The sequence below is a fragment of the Camellia sinensis genome, unplaced genomic scaffold, assembly GCF_055761805.1.
Source record: "Camellia sinensis isolate YWXY unplaced genomic scaffold, ASM5576180v1 Unanchor6, whole genome shotgun sequence".
NCBI classification, from domain to species: domain Eukaryota; kingdom Viridiplantae; phylum Streptophyta; class Magnoliopsida; order Ericales; family Theaceae; genus Camellia; species Camellia sinensis.
The window spans coordinates 17,192,501-17,207,500 of record NW_028129474.1 but is presented as its reverse complement, the minus strand read 5'-3'; positions in this window follow the sequence as shown (position 1 = coordinate 17,207,500).

The window sequence follows — 15,000 nt, the reverse complement described above, 5'->3', positions numbered from 1 at the left end:
AGCTTCCACTAGGAAAGCATAGGCAACTCGTTCGAACGTCAAAGCCAACCAAATGGCAATTACCCGAGGGACACGCTTTTCGCAAGGCACCTTCCACTAGGGAAGCGCAAGCAACCCGAAGGCGAGTCGAAGACAACCCGAGGGACATGGAGGAATGCACCAGTGGAGTTCGCTGCACAGGCAGGGATCCGTCCAACTCGCACAAACCGAACACAACTCACGCGCCACGACGTACACTGTGCACCAGCCCCCCAAAACGAATCACCCCCCGAAGGACCAAGAAGCCCGACGAACGCGCGAAAACATTTAGAGAGGCCGAGCAAGCACCGGTTAGCGCGAATGCAAATAACAAACGCAACAGGCAACTTTCGAGGGACATACTTCTCGCAACAAGCTTCCACAAGGAAAGCACAGGCAACTCGTTCGCACGCCAAAGCCAACCAAATGGCAATTTAACCGAGGGACATGCATTTCGCAAGGCAACTTGTACAATTACCCGAGGGACATGGCATGCTTGCCAAGGCCGTGGCTTGGCATGCTTGCCAAGGCCGTGGCATGACATGCTGCTGGCCAAGGCCGGGCATGCCATGCTGCTGGACAAGGCCGTGGCAAGGCATGCTGATGGCCGAGGCCGTGGCAAGGCATGCTGATGGCCGAGGCCGTGGCAAGGCATGCTGATGGCCGAGGCCGTGGCAAGGCATGCTGCTGGCCAAGGCGTTGGCATGGCATGCTGCTGCTGACCAAGGCTTGGGCTTGCCATGCTGCCGGCCAAGGCCGCGGCATGGCATGCTGCCGGCCAAGGCCGCGGCATGCCATGTTGCCGGCCAAGGCCGTGGCATGGCATGCTGCTGGCCAAGGCCGTGGCATGACATGCTGGCCAAGGCCGGGGCATGGCAAGCTGCTGGCCAAGGTCGTGGCATGGCACGCTGCTGGCCAAGGCCGGGGCATAGCACGCTGCTGGCCATGGCCGTGGCTTGGCAAGGTTGCCAAGGCCGGGGCATGGCGTGCTGCTGGCCAAGGCTTTGGCATGCCATGTTGCTGGCCAAGGCTGTGGCATGGCATGCTGCTGGCCAAGGCTGTGGCATGGCATGCTGCTGGCCAAGGCCGTGGCATGACATGCTGGCCAAGGCCGGGGCATGGCATGCTGCTGGCCAAGGTCGTGGCATGGCATGCTGCTGGCCAAGGCCGTGGCATGACATGCTTGCCAAGGCCAGGGCATGGCATGCTGCTGGCCAAGGCTTTGGCATGCCATGTTGCTGGCCAAGGCTGTGGCATGGCATGCTGCCCTAGGCCAACGTGCCACCGCCACCGCCGCGGGCCGCCACTCGACGCATCCCGTGCTTGGCTATGTAGTTTCGATGCCACAAGCCAATGCCACAAGCCAAGCGATGGCATGTGCCAAGCGCCCGCCTAGGCATAGGCGTGGCCTGTGGCCTGGCCATGCTGGCCAGCCTTAAGGGAGGTGCCCCCCCCTTATAATAGCCTGTTAAGCCCTTTTCAATCTGGCAGGAGGAAACATCAAGCATGTTCGAGGAGTCATAATGGGGTTTTTTTAAAAAGTAATGGTTTTTTGCCAAAACTTTCAACATGAAAGTTGTATGAAATAATTTAATACACCATAAAAAAAATTATAAAAAAATATTTGGCCACCGGAATATTTTATTTTAATTTATTTCAATTTTAATACTTAAAAAATAATAAAAATTACTAAAAATACTCAAAAAATTCTAGAAAAATTCCAACAATTATAAGATGAGGCACTAGTAATTATAGTAATTTTTTTAATTATTTTTTTATTTTTAATTTATTTTATTATAATTTTTATGAGTAAATAAATAATTAAAAAGCCCGACGAACGTGCAAAAACTCTTAGAGAAACCCAGCAAGCATCGGATAGCTCGAATGCAAATAACAAACGCAACAGGCAACTTCCGAGGGACATACTTTTCCCAACAAGCTTCCACTGGGGAAAGCACTAGCAACGTGTTCGCAAGTCAAAGGCAACCAAACCGGCTATTACCCGAGGGACAAGCATTTCGCAGGGCAACATATACGTAAGTCAAAGCCAAACCAAATGGCAATTACACGAGGGACAGGATTGCTTGCCAAGGGCGTGGCATGCGATGTTCTAGCCCAAGGCCAAGGCACGCCACGCTGCGGGACAAGGCCGTGGCAAGACATGCGGCTGGCCTTGGCCTTGGCATGGCATGCCGCCGGCTTTGGCTGGGCTGCGTTGGCCTTGCCATGGAATGTTGCTGGCTTCGGATGGGCTGCCTTGGCCTTGGCCTTGGCCGTGGCATGGCATGCTGCTGGCCTTGGCCTTGGCCTTGGCATGGCATGCTGCTGGCTTTGGCTGGGCTGCCTTGGCCGTGGCATGGCATGCTGCTGGCTTTGGCTGGGCTGCCTTGGCCGTGGCATGGCATGCTGCTGGCCTAGGCCTTGGCATGGCATGCTGCTGGCTTTGGCTGGGCTGCCTTGGCCGTGGCATGGCATGCTGCTGGCCTAGGCCTTGGCATGGCATGCTGCTGGCTTTGGCTGGGCTGCCTTGGCCGTGGCATGGCATGCTGCTGGCCTTGGCCTTGGCATGGCATGCTGCTGGCTTTGGCTGGGCTGCCTTGGCCGTGGCATGGCATGCTGCTGGCCTTGGCCTTGGCATGGCATGCTGCTGGCTTTGGCTTGCCTGCCTTGGCCGTGGCATGGCATGCTGCTGGCCTAGGCCTTGGCATGGCATGCTGCTGGCTTTGGCTGGCCTGCCTTGGCCGTGGCATGGCATGCTGCTGGCCTTGGCCTTGGCATGGCATGCTGCTGGCTTTGGCTGGGCTGCCTTGGCCGTGGCATGGCATGCTGGTGGCCTAGGCCTTGGCATGGCATGCTGCTGGCTTTGGCTGGCCTGCCTTGGCCGTGGCATGGCATGCTGCTGGCCTAGGCCTTGGCATGGCATGCTGCTGGCTTTGGTTGGGCTGCCTTGGCCGTGGCATGGCATGCTGCTGGCCTTGGCCTTGGCATGGCATGCTGCTGGCTTTGGCTGGCCTGCCTTGGCCGTGGCATGGCATGCTGCTGGCCTAGGCCTTGGCATGGCATGCTGCTGGCTTTGGCTGGGCTGCCTTGGCCGTGGCATGGCATGCTGCTGGCCTTGGCCTTGGCATGGCATGCTGCTGGCTTTGGCTGGGCTGCCTTGGCCGTGGCATGGCATGCTGCTGGCCATGGCCTTGGCATGGCATGCTGCTGGCTTTGGCTTGCCTGCCTTGGCCGTGGCATGGCATGCTGCTGGCCTAGGCCTTGGCATGGCATGCTGCTGGCTTTGGCTGGGCTGCCTTGGCCGTGGCATGGCATGCTGCTGGCTTTGGCTGGGCTGCCTTGGCCGTGGCATGGCATGCTGGTGGCCTAGGCCTTGGCATGGCATGCTGCTGGCTTTGGCTGGCCTGCCTTGGCTGTGGCATGGCATGCTGCTGGCCTAGGCCTTGGCATGGCATGCTGCTGGCTTTGGGTGGGCTGCCTTGGCCGTGGCATGGCATGCTGCTGGCCTTGGCCTTGGCATGGCATGCTGCTGGCTTTGGCTGGCCTGCCTTGGCCGTGGCATGGCATGCTGCTGGCCTAGGCCTTGGCATGGCATGCTGCTGGCTTTGGCTGGGCTGCCTTGGCCGTGGCATGGCATGCTGCTGGCCTTGGCCTTGGCATGGCATGCTGCTGGCTTTGGCTGGGCTGCCTTGGCCGTGGCATGGCATGCTGCTGGCCATGGCCTTGGCATGGCATGCTGCTGGCTTTGGCTTGCCTGCCTTGGCCGTGGCATGGCATGCTGCTGGCCTAGGCCTTGGCATGGCATGCTGCTGGCTTTGGCTGGGCTGCCTTGGCCGTGGCATGGCATGCTGCTGGCCTTGGCCTTGGCATGGCATGCTGCTGGCTTTGGCTGGGCTGCCTTGGCCGTGGCATGGCATGCTGGTGGCCTAGGCCTTGGCATGGCATGCTGCTGGCTTTGGCTGGCCTGCCTTGGCCGTGGCATGGCATGCTGCTGGCCTAGGCCTTGGCATGGCATGCTGCTGGCTTTGGGTGGGCTGCCTTGGCCGTGGCATGGCATGCTGCTGGCCTTGGCCTTGGCATGGCATGCTGCTGGCTTTGGCTGGCCTGCCTTGGCCGTGGCATGGCATGCTGCTGGCCTAGGCCTTGGCATGGCATGCTGCTGGCTTTGGCTGGGCTGCCTTGGCCGTGGCATGGCATGGTGCTGGCCTTGGCCTTGGCATGGCATGCTGCTGGCTTTGGCTGGGCTGCCTTGGCCGTGGCATGGCATGCTGCTGGCCATGGCCTTGGCATGGCATGCTGCTGGCTTTGGCTTGCCTGCCTTGGCCGTGGCATGGCATGCTGCTGGCCTAGGCCTTGGCATGGCATGCTGCTGGCTTTGGCTGGGCTGCCTTGGCCGTGGCATGGCATGCTGCTGGCCTTGGCCTTGGCATGGCATGCTGCTGGCTTTGGCTGGCCTGCCTTGGCCGTGGCATGGCATGCTGCTGGCCTAGGCCTTGGCATGGCATGCTGCTGGCTTTGGCTGGGCTGCCTTGGCCGTGGCATGGCATGCTGCTGGCCTTGGTCTTGGCATGGCATGCTGCTGGCTTTGGCTTGCCTGCCTTGGCCGTGGCATGGCATGCTGCTGGCCTAGGCCTTGGCATGGCATGCTGCTGGCTTTGGCTGGGCTGCCTTGGCCGTGGCATGGCATGCTGCTGGCCTTGGCCTTGGCTTGGCATGCTGCTGGCTTTGGCTGGGCTGCCTTGGCCGTGGCATGGCATGCTGCTGGCCTTGGCCTTGGCATGGCATGCTGCTGGCTTTGGCTGGGCTGCCTTGGCCGTGGCATGGCATGCTGGTGGCCTAGGCCTTGGCATGGCATGCTGCTGGCTTTGGCTGGCCTGCCTTGGCCGTGGCATGGCATGCTGCTGGCCTAGGCCTTGGCATGGCATGCTGCTGGCTTTGGGTGGGCTGCCTTGGCCGTGGCATGGCATGCTGCTGGCCTTGGCCTTGGCATGGCATGCTGCTGGCTTTGGCTGGCCTGCCTTGGCCGTGGCATGGCATGCTGCTGGCCTAGGCCTTGGCATGGCATGCTGCTGGCTTTGGCTGGGCTGCCTTGGCCGTGGCATGGCATGCTGCTGGCCTTGGCCTTGGCATGGCATGCTGCTGGCTTTGGCTGGGCTGCCTTGGCCGTGGCATGGCATGCTGCTGGCCATGGCCTTGGCATGGCATGCTGCTGGCTTTGGCTTGCCTGCCTTGGCCGTGGCATGGCATGCTGCTGGCCTAGGCCTTGGCATGGCATGCTGCTGGCTTTGGCTGGGCTGCCTTGGCCGTGGCATGGCATGCTGCTGGCCTTGGCCTTGGCATGGCATGCTGCTGGCTTTGGCTGGCCTGCCTTGGCCGTGGCATGGCATGCTGCTGGCCTAGGCCTTGGCATGGCATGCTGCTGGCTTTGGCTGGGCTGCCTTGGCCGTGGCATGGCATGCTGCTGGCCTTGGCCTTGGCATGGCATGCTGCTGGCTTTGGCTTGCCTGCCTTGGCCGTGGCATGGCATGCTGCTGGCCTAGGCCTTGGCATGGCATGCTGCTGGCTTTGGCTGGGCTGCCTTGGCCGTGGCATGGCATGCTGCTGGCCTTGGCCTTGGCATGGCATGCTGCTGGCTTTGGCTTGCCTGCCTTGGCCGTGGCATGGCATGCTGCTGGCCTAGGCCTTGGCATGGCATGCTGCTGGCTTTGGCTGGGCTGCCTTGGCCGTGGCATGGCATGCTGCTGGCCTTGGCCTTGGCATGGCATGCTGCTGGCTTTGGCTGGCCTGCCTTGGCCGTGGCATGGCATGCTGCTGGCCTAGGCCTTGGCATGGCATGCTGCTGGCTTTGGCTGGGCTGCCTTGGCCGTGGCATGGCATGCTGCTGGCCTTGGCCTTGGCATGGCATGCTGCTGGCTTTGGCTTGCCTGCCTTGGCCGTGGCATGGCATGCTGCTGGCCTAGGCCTTGGCATGGCATGCTGCTGGCTTTGGCTGGGCTGCCTTGGCCGTGGCATGGCATGCTGCTGGCCTTGGCCTTGGCATGGCATGCTGCTGGCTTTGGCTGGCCTGCCTTGGCCGTGGCATGGCATGCTGCTGGCCTAGGCCTTGGCATGGCATGCTGCTGGCTTTGGCTGGCCTGCCTTGGCCGTGGCATGGCATGCTGCTGGCCTAGGCCTTGGCATGGCATGCTGCTGGCTTTGGCTGGGCTGCCTTGGCCGTGGCATGGCATGCTGCTGGCCTTGGCCTTGGCATGGCATGCTGCTGGCTTTGGCTTGCCTGCCTTGGCCGTGGCATGGCATGCTGCTGGCCTAGGCCTTGGCATGGCATGCTGCTGGCTTTGGCTGGGCTGCCTTGGCCGTGGCATGGCATGCTGCTGGCCTTGGCCTTGGCTTGGCATGCTGCTGGCTTTGGCTGGGCTGCCTTGGCCGTGGCATGGCATGCTGCTGGCCTTGGCCTTGGCATGGCATGCTGCTGGCTTTGGCTGGCCTGCCTTGGCCGTGGCATGGCATGCTGCTGGCCTTGGCATGGCATGCTGCTGGCTTTGGCTGGGCTGCCTTCGCCGTGGCATGCCATGCTGCTGGCCTTGGCCTTGGGGCTGGGCTGCCTTGGCTGCGGTTCTTATCACTAGACGTGCGTTGCGTGCGAAGGCGTGCAAAGGCGTGCGCGACCATGCGCGCAACACGCGCACCGTGGTCAAAAGACCACGCGCGCGGTATTCGCACAGGCCACGCTGCCCACGCCGCGGGCATGCCAGGCCGCCCAGGCCGTGCGCATGCCATGCCGTGCTGCCCAGGCCGGCTGCATGCCAGGCCGCCCAGGCCGTGCGCATGCCATGCCGTGCTGCCCACGCCGCGGGCATGCCAGGCCGGCTGCATGCCAGGCCGCCCAGGCCGTGCGCATGCCATGCCGTGCTGCCCACGCCGCGGGCATGCCAGGCCGGCTGCATGCCAGGCCGCCCAGGCCGTGCGCATGCCATGCCGTGCTGCCCATGCCGCGCGCATGCCAGGCCGCCCACGCCCGCGCGCATGCCACGCCATGCTGCCCAAGGCCGCGCCCAGGCCGCGCAAGGCCGCGCCCAGGCCGCCCAAGGCCGCGCCCAGGCCGCGCAAGGCCGCGCCCAGGCCGCCCAAGGCCGCGCCCAGGCCGCGCAAGGCCGCCCAAGGCCGCGGTCCAGGCCGCCCAAGGCCGCGGCCGAGCCGCCCCAGGCCGCAGCCCAGGCCGCGGTCGAGCCGCAGTGCATGTAACCCAAGGCCGCAGCCCAGGCCGCGCCCAACATGGGGCGTACCTGCCACTGCCTTGCCCTGGGCAAGGGAGGTGCCCCCCCCTTATAATAGCCTGTTAAGCCCTTTTCAATCTGGCAGGAGGAAACATCAAGCATGTTCGAGGAGTCATAATGGGGTTTTTTTAAAAAGTAATGTTTTTTTGCCAAAACTTTCAACATGAAAGTTGTAGGAAATAATTTAATACACCATAAAAAAAATTAAAAAAAATATTTTTTTACAGAAAATATTTTATTTTAATTTATTTCGATATTAATACTTAAAAAATAATAAAAATTAATAAAAATAGTCAAAAAATTATGGAAAAATTCCCATAATTAAAGGATGATTCACTAGTAATTATAGAAATTATTAAATTATTTTTTTCATTTTTTTTATTTTATTTTGATTTTTTTATGCCAAATAAGGGCTTTAAAAATTCGAAAAGCTCCAGAAAAATTGCAAAAAAATAGGGAATGACATTTAAAATTGATTGTAGTGCATTTTTAATTGTGTTGCACGGTTTGGGTAAGATTATAAAAGAATCATGTTCAAAAAGATCGATCGAGGCGGTGGCACGCCATGGCCTTGGCCTTGGCCTTGGCCTTTGCCCGCGGCCTTGGCCTTTGCCTTGGCCTTGGCCTTTGCCTTGGCCTTGGCCATGCCTTGCACAGGGACTTGGCCTTGCCCACTGCCTTGGCCTTGGCTTTGGCCTTGGCCTTGGCATGGCATGGCATGCTCGCCGAGGCCGTGGCATGCCTTGCTGCTAGCCAAGGCCGTGGCGTGGCATGCTCGCCCAGCCCGTGGCATGCCGTGCTCGCCCAGCCCGTGGCACGCCATGTTGGCCCAAGGCATTGGCATGGCATGCCGGCCAAGGCATGCTGGCCAACGCTGCACAAGGCGGTGCCATGGCATGGCATGCTGACCAAGACCGTGCCATGGCATGCTGGGCGAGGCCGGGGCATGGCATGCTGGCCGAGGCCGTGGCTTGCCATGCCGCCACGGCCGTGGCATGCCGGGCAACGGACCGGCATGGCCCAGCCCGTGGCACGCCATGTTGGCCCAAGGCATTGGCATGGCATGCCGGCCAAGGCATGCTGGCCAACGCTGCGGCACGGCGTGCTGGACAAGGCGGTGCCATGGCATGGCATGCTGACCAAGACAGTGCCATGGCATGCTGGCCGAGGCCGTGGCATGGCATGCTGGCCGAGGCCGTGGCTTGCCATGCCGCCACGGCCGTGGCATGCTGGGCAACGGACCGGCATGGCATGCTGGCCGTGGCGGTGGCACGACATGCTGGCCAAGGCAGTGGCATGGCATGTAGGCCAAGGCTAAGGCATGGCACGCTGGCCAAGGCAGTCGCAAGGCATGCGGGCCGAGGCCGCGGCACGGCCCGCTGGGCAACGCGGTGGCATGGCATGCTGGGCAACGCCGTGGCAAGGCATGCGGGCCGAGGCCTTGGCATGGCATGCTGGCCGAGGCCGTGGCATGGCATGCGGGCCGAGGCCGTGGCATGGCATGGCATGCGGGCCGAGGCCGTGGCATGGCATGCGGGCCGAGGCCGTGGCGTGGCATGGCATGGCATGTTGGGCAACGCCGTGGCAAGACATGCGGGCCGAGGCCGTGGCATGGCATGTTGGGCAACGCCCTGGCTAGCCATGCGGGCCGAGGCCGTGGCGTGGCATGTTGGCCAAGGCTAAGGCATGGCACGCCGGGCAACGCGGTGCATTGGCATGCTGGGCAGCGCGGTGGCAAGGCATGGGGGCCGAGGCCGTGGCATGGCATGTTGGGCAACGCCGTGGCAAGACATGCGGGCCGAGGCCGTGGCATGGCATGCGGGCCGAGGCCGTGGCACGACATGTTGGCCAAGGCTAAGGCATGGCACGCCGGGCAACGCGGTGGCATGGCATGCTGGGCAACGCGGTGGCAAGGCATGCGGGCCGAGGCCGTGGCATGGCATGTTGGGCAACGCCGTAGAAGGGCATGCGGGCCGAGGCCGTGGCATGGCATGCGGGCCGAGGCCGTGGCATGGCATGTTGGGCGACGCCGTAGCAAGGCATGCGGGCCGAGGCCGTGGCATGTCATGCGGGCCGAGGCCGTGGCATGGCATGCGGGCCGAGGCCGTGGCATGGCATGTTGGCCGAGGCCGTGGCAAGGCATGCGGGCCGAGGCCGTGGCATGGCATGTTTGGCAACGCCGTGGCAAGACATGCGGGCTGTGGCATGGCATGGCATGCGGGCCGAGGCCGTGGCACGACATGTTGGCCAAGGCTAAGGCATGGCACGCCGGGCAACGCGGTGGCATGGCACGCCGGGCAACGCGGTGGCAAGGCATGCGGGCCGGGGCCGTGGCATGGCATGTTGGGCGACGCCGTAGCAAGGCATGCGGTCCGAGGCCGTGGCATGTCATGCGGGCCGAGGCCATGGCATGGCATGCGGGCCGAGGCCGTGGCATGGCATGTTGGGCGACGCCGTAGCAACGCATGCGGGCCGAGGCCGTGGCATGTCATGCGAGCCGAGGCCGTGGCATGGCATGCGGGCCGAGGCCGTGGCATGGCAAGTTGGGCGACGTCGTGGCAAGGCATGCGGGCCGAGGCCGTGGCATGTCACGCGGGCCGAGGCCGTGGCATGGCATGCGGGCAGAGGCCGTGGCATGGCATGTTGGGCGACGCCGTCGCAAGGCATGCGGGCCGAGGCCGTGGCATGGCATGCGGGCCGAGGCCGTGGCATGGCATGTTGGGCGACGCCGTAGCAAGGCATGCGGGCCGAGGCCGTGGCATGTCATGGCATGTTGGGCGACGCCGTAGCAAGGCATGCGGGCCGAGGCCGTGGCATGGCATGTTTGGCAACGCCGTGGCAAGACATGAGGGCCGTGGCATGGCATGGCATGCGGGCCGAGGCCGTGGCACGACATGTTGGCCAAGGCTAAGGCATGGCACGCCGGGCAACGCGGTGGCATGGCATGCGGGCCGGGGCCGTGGCATGGCATGTTGGCCAACGTCGTAGCAAGGCATGCGGGCCGAGGCCGAGGCCGTGGCACGGCATGCGGGCCGAGGCTGTGGCATGGCATGTTGGGCGACGCCGTAGCAAGGCATGCGGTCCGAGGCCGTGGCATGTCATGCGGGCCGAGGCCGTGGCATGGCATGCGGGCCGAGGCCGTGGCATGGCATGTTGGGCGACGCCGTAGCAAGGCATGCGGGCCGAGGCCGTGCCGTGGCATGCGGGCCGAGGCCGTGGCATGGCATGCGGGCCGAGGCCGTGGCATGGCATGTTGGGCGACGCCGTAGCAAGGCATGCGGTCCGAGGCCGTGGCCTGTCATGCGGGCCGAGGCCGTGGCATGGCATGCGGGCCGAGGCCGTGGCATGGCATGCGGGCCGAGGCCGTGGCATGGCATGTTGGGCGACGCCGTAGCATGGCATGCGGGCCGAGGCCGTGGCATGTCATGCGCGCCGAGGCCGTGGCATGGCATGCGGGCCGAGGCCGTGGCATGGCAAGTTGGGCGACGTCGTGGCAAGGCATGCGGGCCGAGGCCGTGGCATGGCATGCGGGCCGAGGCCGTGGCAAGGCATGTTGGGCGACGCCGTAGCAAGGCATGCGGGCCGAGGCCGTGGCATGTCATGCGGGCCGAGGCCGTGGCATGGCATGCGGGCCGAGGCCGTGGCATGGCATGTTGGGCGACGCCGTAGCAAGGCATGCGGTCCGAGGCCGTGGCATGTCATGCGGGCCGAGGCCGTGGCATGGCATGCGGGCCGAGGCCGTGGCATGGCATGTTGGGCGACGCCGTAGCAAGGCATGCGGTCCGAGGCCGTGGCATGTCATGCGGGCCGAGGCCGTGGCATGGCATGCGGGCCGAGGCCGTGGCATGGCATGTTGGGCGACGCCGTAGCAAGGCATGCGGGCCGAGGCCGTGCCGTGGCGTGCGGGCCGAGGCCGTGGCATGGCATGTTGGGCGACGCCGTAGCAAGGCATGCGGTCCGAGGCCGTGGCATGTCATGCGGGCCGAGGCCGTGGCATGGCATGCGGGCCGAGGCCGTGGCATGGCATGTTGGGCGACGCCGTAGCAAGGCATGCGGGCCGAGGCCGTGCCGTGGCATGTTGGGCGACGCCGTAGCAAGGCATGCGGTCCGAGGCCGTGGCATGTCATGCGGGCCGAGGCCGTGGCATGGCATGCGGGCCGAGGCCGTGGCATGGCATGTTGGGCGACGCCGTAGCAAGGCATGCGGGCCGAGGCCGTGGCATGTCATGCGGGCCGAGGCCGTGGCATGGCATGCGGGCCGAGGCCGTGGCATGGCAAGTTGGGCGGCGTCGTGGCAAGGCATGCTGGCCGAGGCCGTGGCATGTCATGCGGGCCGAGGCCGTGGCATGGCATGCGGGCCGAGGCCGTGGCAAGGCATGTTGGGCGACGCCGTAGCAAGGCATGCGGGCCGAGGCCGTGGCATGTCATGCGGGCCGAGGCCGTGGCACGTCATGCGGGCCGAGGCCGTGGCATGGCATGTTTGGCCACGCCGTGGCAAGACATGCGGGCCGTGGCGTGGCATGGCATGGCATGCGGGCCGAGGCCGTGGCTCGACATGTTGGCCAAGGCTAAGGCATGGCACGCCGGGCAACGCGGTGGCATGGCATGCTGGGCAACGCGGTGGCAAGGCATGCGGGCCGAGGCCGTGGCATGGCATGTTGGGCGACGCCGTGGCAAGGCATGCGGGCCGAGGCCGTGGCATGGCATGCGGGCCGAGGCCGTGGCATGGCATGTTGGGCGACGCCGTAGCAAGGCATGCGGTCCGAGGCCGTGGCATGTCATGCGGGCCGAGGCCGTGGCATGGCATGCGGGCCGAGGCCGTGGCATGGCATGTTGGGCGACGCCGTAGCAAGGCATGCGGGCCGAGGCCGTGCCGTGGCATGCGGGCCGAGGCCGTGGCATGGCATGTTGGGCGACGCCGTAGCAAGGCATGCGGTCCGAGGCCGTGGCATGTCATGCGGGCCGAGGCCGTGGCATGGCATGCGGGCCGAGGCCGTGGCATGGCATGTTGGGCGACGCCGTAGCAAGGCATGCGGGCCGAGGCCGTGCCGTGGCATGCGGGCCGAGGCCGTGGCATGGCATGTTGGGCGACGCCGTAGCAAGGCATGCGGTCCGAGGCCGTGGCATGTCATGCGGGCCGAGGCCGTGGCATGGCATGCGGGCCGAGGCCGTGGCATGGCACGTTGGGCGACGCCGTAGCAAGGCATGCGGGCCGAGGCCGTGGCATGTCATGCGGGCCGAGGCCGTGGCATGGCAAGTTGGGCGGCGTCGTGGCAAGGCATGCGGGCCGAGGCCGTGGCATGTCATGCGGGCCGAGGCCGTGGCATGGCATGCGGGCCGAGGCCGTGGCACGTCATGCGGGCCGAGGCCGTGGCATGGCATGTTTGGCAACGCCGTGGCAAGACATGCGGGCTGTGGCATGGCATGGCATGCGGGCCGAGGCCGTGGCTCGACATGTTGGCCAAGGCTAAGGCATGGCACGCCGGGCAACGCGGTGGCATGGCATGCTGGGCAACGCGGTGGCAAGGCATGCGGGCCGAGGCCGTGGCATGGCATGTTGGGCAACGCCGCAGCAAGGCATGCGGGCCGAGGCCGTGGCATGGCATGCGGGCCGAGGCCGTGGCATGGCATGCGGGCCGTGGCCGTGGCATGGCATGTTGGGCGACGCCGTCGCAAGGCATGCGGGCCGAGGCCGTGGCATGGCATGTTTGGCAACGCCGTGGCAAGACATGCGGGCCGTGGCATGGCATGGCATGCGGGCCGAGGCCGTGGCACGGCATGCGGGCCGAGGCCGTGGCATGGCATGTTGGGCGACGCCGTAGCAAGGCATGCGGGCCGAGGCCGTGGCCGTGGCATGGCATGCGGGCCGTGGCCGTGGCATGGCATGGCATGCGGGCCGAGGCCGTGGCATGGCATGTTGGGCAACGCCGTGGCAAGGCATGCGGGCCGAGGCCGTGGCATGGCATGATGGCCGAGGCCGTGGCATGTCATGCGGGCCGAGGCCGTGGCATGGCATGTTGGGCGACGCCGTAGCAAGGCATGCGGTCCGAGGCCGTGGCATGTCATGCGGGCCGAGGCCGTGGCATGGCTTGTTGGGCGACGCCGTAGCAAGGCATGCGGGCCGAGGCCGTGGCATGTCATGCTGGCCAAGGCCAAGGCATGGCATGGCATGGCATGCGGGCCGAGGCCGTGGCATGGCATGTTGGGCAACGCCGTGGCAAGGCATGCGGGCCGAGGCCGTGGCATGGCATGATGGCCGAGGCCGTGGCATGCCATGCTGGCCAAGGCTAAGGCATGGCATGCCGGGCAACGCGGTGGCATGGCATGCTGGGCAACGCCGTGGCAAGGCATGCGGGCCGAGGCCGTGGCATGGCATGTTGGGCAACGCCTTGGCAAGACATGCGGGCCGAGGCCGTGGCATGGCATGGCATGTTGGGCAACGCCTTGGCAAGGCATGCGGGCCGAGGCCGTGGCATGGCATGCTAGCCGAGGCCGTGGCATGGCATGTTGGGCGACGCCGTGGCAAGGCATGCGGGCCGAGGCCGTGGCATGTCATGCTGGCCAAGGCCAAGGCATGGCATGGCATGGCATGCGGGCCGAGGCCGTGGCATGGCATGTTGGGCAACGCCGTGGCAAGGCATGCGGGCCGAGGCCGTGGCATGGCATGATGGCCGAGGCCGTGGCATGCCATGCTGGCCAAGGCTAAGGCATGGCATGCCGGGCAACGCGGTGGCATGGCATGCTGGGCAACGCCGTGGCAAGGCATGCGGGCCGAGGCCGTGGCATGGCATGTTGGGCAACGCCTTGGCAAGACATGCGGGCCGAGGCCGTGGCATGGCATGGCATGTTGGGCAACGCCTTGGCAAGGCATGCGGGCCGAGGCCGTGGCATGGCATGCTAGCCGAGGCCGTGGCATGGCATGTTGGGCGACGCCGTGGCAAGGCATGCGGGCCGAGGCCGTGGCATGGCATGCGGGCCGAGGCCGTGGCACTGCATGTTGGGCGACGCCGTAGCAAGGCATGCGGGCCGAGGCCGAGGCCGTGGCATGGCATGTTGACCGAGGCCAAGGCATGGCATGCCGGGCAACGCGGTGGCATGGCATGCGCGGCCGAGGCCGTGGCAAGGCATGCGGGCCGAGGCCGTGGCATGGCATGTTGGGCGACGCCGTGGCAAGGCATGCGGGCCGAGGCCGTGGCATGGCATGCGGGCCGAGGCCGTGGCACTGCATGTTGGGCGACGCCGTAGCAAGGCATGCGGGCCGAGGCCGAGGCTGTGGCATGGCATGTTGACCGAGGCCAAGGCATGGCATGCCGGGCAACGCGGTGGCATGGCATGCGCGGCCGAGGCCGTGGCAAGGCATGCGGGCCGAGGCCGTGGCATGGCATGTTGGGCGACGCCGTGGCAAGGCATGCGGGCCGAGGCCGTGGCATGGCATGCGGGCCGAGGCCGTGGCACTGCATGTTGGGCGACGCCGTAGCAAGGCATGCGGGCCGAGGCCGAGGCCGTGGCATGGCATGTTGACCGAGGCCAAGGCATGGCATGCCGGGCAACGCGGTGGCATGGCATGCGCGGCCGAGGCCGTGGCAAGGCATGCGGGCCGAGGCCGTGGCATGGCATGTTGGGCGACGCCGTGGCAAGGCATGCGGGCCGAGGCCGTGGCATGGCATGCGGGCCGAGGCCGTGGCATTGCATGTTGGGCGACGCCGTAG